We start from the raw sequence: 5,000 nt of genomic DNA, 5'->3' as shown, positions 1-5,000 counted from the left end.
GCCGTCCGTCGTCCGTCGCGAAGAACGTTCAACGGAAACCGTCAATTGTTCGAAAGAGCGCGCGCCCGCTCGCCCGCGCGCGGTAGTGCGGCAGCGGCAGCGCGACGACAGCGACGGCGGATAGTGAGAGAGAGAGAGTGAGAGCCGCGGCGGCGCGGACGAGAGACTCTTATTAGAGATCGTCCCATCGCACCGTCCGCGAGCTCGTTCATCACCCCCCACCAACCCGCCGCCGCCGCGTCGCGCGTCACCGCCGCGCGCATCGACCGGCGCGAGCGCACGTAGCGCGCGTTCTACACCGAACAGTGTGGTTTTTATATTTTAACAGCCGGCCCTCAGACAGGAGTGGTCCTGGATATTTCTCCACGGACCGCAATGTGCGTTCGAAATGTCGATGTTCAAATGTGTCCTGCAGTTCACACTATGACGCGCAGTTAACTGCGTTCTTCATCGACCCGCGAGCCAAGTGATCCACCGTCCAGGGTAATGGTTTTTTCTTAATGTTGTTATTACTTACGGTAGCGGCCTACGGCTCTCGCCGTCGGCCACTTGATTGTCCGTTTTTATGTATTAACGTCGAAAGTTGGTCGAATTCATGTGCGCCGAGGCGTTCATAAAGAAACGGCACCGAAAAAGCTTAACGCCCCGACGCGAATCCTTTAGAATGATGAACGACGACGACCCGCGCACCCCCCAACGAGCTGGCGTGACGCACGACATTGTCATCTTTCTAACCGCTTAAATTTCGTTTTGTATAGCGCCAACCGACAATAAAGGGCCTGAGCTAGGCAGTGGGGATTTTCACCGCTTCGAACGCTCCGTTTGGTATGCCCCGGTCGGCGCTCGTCTCTCGGCGTTTTTCCGCCACCCGGCCGCTTCGACGGCGGCGGAGGCAGCGGCGGCGGTAGCACTTTCGACGAATGCCACCACCGCCACCGGCCACCGCCACGGCGCCGTCGCCGCTGCGCCGTTAGGCGTAATAGACGCTAGAGACAATTATTTCACATTTTATTTTTTATACATATATACAAACACGCACACACACACGCACGCACACGCGCGCGCGCTCGTCCGCATTAGATACGAACAGCAGCGCGCGCGTACGTACATATATATGTATATATGTCGTATATATATATCATTATGGATGTATTACATATATATATATGTGTAAACACGGTATGTACGAAGTCGTCGTCGTCGTCGTCGTCGTCGTCGCAACAGCAACAACAGCAACAGCGGCGCAACAACGTTCGTGAACATATCACGCGTCTCGCACACATACACACACGTTAATGATCCTTCCGCAGGTTCCCCTACGGAAACCTTGTTACGACTTTTACTTCCTCTAAATGATCAAGTTTGGTCAACTTCCCAGCAACGCCGACGGCCGTGAAGCCACCGCGTGTCGGTCCGAAGACCTCACTAAATCATTCAATCGGTAGTAGCGACGGGCGGTGTGTACAAAGGGCAGGGACGTAATCAACGCGAGCTTATGACTCGCGCTTACTAGGAATTCCTCGTTTATGGGGGATAATTGCAAACCCCAATCCCCAGCACGAAGGAGTTTCAACGGGTTGCCCGGGCCTCTAGGCCAGGGAGAACATGCTGATTCCTTCAGTGTAGCGCGCGTGCGGCCCAGGACATCTAAGGGCATCACAGACCTGTTATTGCTCAATCTCGTGCGGCTCGAAGCCGCCGGTCCCTCTAAGAAGAATTTTAATACGTCGCCAGTGAGTTGCGCCACCGGAGCGGCGCACACCTAAATGACGACGCCTATTTAGCAGGCTAGAGTCTCGTTCGTTACCGGAATTAACCAGACAAATCGCTCCACCAACTAAGAACGGCCATGCACCACCACCCACCGAATCAAGAAAGAGCTGTTAATCTGTCAATCCTTCCGGTGTCCGGGCCTGGTGAGATTTCCCGTGTTGAGTCAAATTAAGCCGCAGGCTCCACTCCTGGTGGTGCCCTTCCGTCAATTCCTTTAAGTTTCAGCTTTGCAACCATACTCCCCCCGGAGTCCAAAATCTTTGGTTTCCCGGAAGCTGCCCGCCGAGCCATCGTAGTAACGTCGGCGGATCGCTAGATGACATATTTACGGTTAGAACTAGGGCGGTATCTAATCGCCTTCGAACCTCTAACTTTCGTTCTTGATTGATGAAAACACCTTTGGCAAATGCTTTCGCTGATGTTCGTCTTGCGACGATCCAAGAATTTCACCTCTAACGTCGCAATACGAATGCCCCCAGTTATCCCTATTAATCATTACCTCGGAGTTCTGAAAACCAACAAAATAGAACCGAGATCATATTCTATTATTCCATGCACGAAATATTCAAGCAGCATTTTGAGCCCGCTTTGAGCACTCTAATTTGTTCAAAGTAAAATTGTCGGCCCATCTCGACACTCACCGAAGAGCACCGCGATAGGATTTTGATATTGAACCGCCGTTTTACCGACGGCTCACCGACGATATGCTCCGCAGACGTGTCAGTATCACCGCGGATGCGGTGCACCGACAGCGCGGCGCACAAATGCAACTACGAGCTTTTTAACCGCAACAATTTTAGTATACGCTATTGGAGCTGGAGTTACCGCGGCTGCTGGCACCAGACTTGCCCTCCAATTGTTCCTCGTTAAAATATTTAAAGTGTACTCATTCCGATTACGAGGCCTCGTAAGAGTCCCGTATCGTTATTTTTCGTCACTACCTCCCCGTGCCGGGAGTGGGTAATTTGCGCGCCTGCTGCCTTCCTTGGATGTGGTAGCCGTTTCTCAGGCTCCCTCTCCGGAATCGAACCCTGATTCCCCGTTACCCGTGACAACCATGGTAGTCGCAGAAACTACCATCGAAAGTTGATAAGGCAGACATTTGAAAGATGCGTCGCCGGTGCTGGACCATGCGATCGGCAAAAGTTATCCAGATTCATCAAAATTAACGACTTCGGACGCGAGGCCCTCCGTCGATTGGTTTTGATCTAATAAAAGCACTCATCCCATCACTGGTCAGAGTTCTGATTGCATGTATTAGCTCTAGAATTACCACAGTTATCCAAGTAACCGAGGTAAGATCTAAGGAACCAAAACTGATATATTGAGCCATTCGCGGTATCGCCTTAATACGGCTTGCACTGAGACATGCATGGCTTAATCTTTGAGACAAGCATATAACTACTGGCAGGATCAACCAGGGAGCTAGCTAGAGCTAACACACACCAACACCGCACATACGAGAGATATGAGGGTGATGATGATATGATAGACGTGTGACAAGCGACGCGTCGGACGTTCGAAACGCCGTGACGCGCCGGTGCCTAGGTAGCTTTTTGCGTGCGTGCGTGCGTGCGTATTTATTACAATACACACACAACACCACACCGCAACAACAAAATGAATTCGTTTTTCTATCTGTTCACGGAGGAAAATGTATATCTCAACACTCGCCTCGCGTTCGTCCAGATTTACTTTGGACGCGGCATCGCGTCCGATTCATCGGAACGTTCTTTGACGAGACACATACAAATCTTCACTTTTATAAAATATCGTTTCGCAAAACGAACAATGACCGATTTCCAGCCCGGTTTTAGAGAGATCCGAAATCCTTGATTTATATATCATGATCGACCGTCGCGCGACTAGCGCGCGACGAGCTCGTTGATGCGATGCGTTAAGGGCCGCCCCGAAGTCGACTCGGGAGCCCAACGCCGTTCGCGTTAATTAAACGAGACGTTCTCTTACGCCTTCCGCTCTTACATAACGGAGACGTCGTCCGACACAGTTTACGGTGTGTTGTTGTGGGGAGATGATCCCCTTTTTCTTCCCTCCTCCCCGCCGCCGCTGTGTCGTTCGTGCGTTTGTCGGTTATAGAAGTTTCAGTTTCGGGCGTTCTCGTTGGTGGCGCGCGTTGTTTGTGTATCGGTGTTATTAGTTTTGTTCGATTCGCGCGCGTTTTCTAAGAATAATTTTTAAATTTTTTTTTTTTTTATAAAAAAAAAAAAAAAAAACTAAATCTAAAAAAAACGCAATCTCCGCAAACAAACTAACACCACCACCCACACACACCCCACCAACCAAAAAAACACACTCCACACTCCACAACCACCAACAAACAAAACAAAACAGAAGAGCATCGGAGAGAACTCGATTCGGCCGACCGGCGCGTCTCGCGCCAGTCCCATGTATATGCGGGAACGACTGTATGCGTCTCCGCGTAGCGCGATAGAGCGTTCGCGTATCGATTGCATACCACCGATCTACATATCTATATCTGACCCTGATCTCGATGTCATCGTCGTCGTCATCATCATCATCATCATCATCATCATCATCATCATCGTTCGACCCGATCGCGGATTGCGCGTAGCCAGCCGCCGATGCGTTCGCGTATCGATTTCTGAAAACGACAGAGTCCGGTCCCGTTCGCGTATCGATGCATAAATTTCGTGCTGATGACGATCGCACTCTTTCATACGCGATGTCGACTGAGACAAAGAAAGGTGTCGTCGTCGTCGTCGTCGTCGTCGTCGTCGTCGTCGTCGTCGTCGTCGTCGTCGTCGTCGAGACGGTAGCGGTCCGTAATAAAGATCGTGCGGCCCGGCCTCGGGGTGCGGATAGTCACTCGGGCGTTCGCGTATCGATTTCGGAAAACGACAGAGTCCGGTCCCGTTCGTGTATCGATTTTCTAACGTGATATCGTCCTGATTCCGTGTGTTAAAATTACGATTAATGTCGATGCTAAAACTTTACTATCTTCAATATCGTCATCGTCATCATCGTCATCATCGTCATCATCGTCATCATCATCATCACGTTGGGCACAAGCAGTGGAACGTTTAAACGCATCGTCGTCGGTCCATTCGCGGTCAAATTATTTATATCCAGTATTAAAATTATTGTATTGATTGATTGTGTGTTTCGTTACGGACGTGCCGCGCCTCGCGACTATTGTTATCGATCGCCGTTACCGAGCTCGTCATGATATTTATGCGTGCGGCGCA

The 5,000-nt window shown here is 50.8% G+C and overlaps 2 non-coding genes across 2 annotated transcripts; both read right to left on the bottom strand.

Moving 5' to 3' along the window:
* Positions 1-329: 329 nt before the first annotated feature.
* Positions 330-486, bottom strand: LOC137927753 (5.8S ribosomal RNA). Its single transcript, XR_011107896.1, has one exon. It is a non-coding gene; the product is annotated as a 5.8S ribosomal RNA (ribosomal RNA).
* Positions 487-1,293: 807 nt separating this feature from the next.
* LOC137927662 (small subunit ribosomal RNA) lies at positions 1,294-3,197 on the bottom strand. The gene has a single exon (XR_011107810.1). It is a non-coding gene; the product is annotated as a small subunit ribosomal RNA (ribosomal RNA).
* Positions 3,198-5,000: the final 1,803 nt, after the last annotated feature.

This window comes from Battus philenor, unplaced genomic scaffold (assembly GCF_028537555.1).
Source record: "Battus philenor isolate CCGP_79_NKW_IND1 unplaced genomic scaffold, ilBatPhil1.0.hap1 SCAF_36, whole genome shotgun sequence".
NCBI classification, from domain to species: domain Eukaryota; kingdom Metazoa; phylum Arthropoda; class Insecta; order Lepidoptera; family Papilionidae; genus Battus; species Battus philenor.
This window is presented reverse-complemented; position numbering and strand designations above follow the sequence as displayed.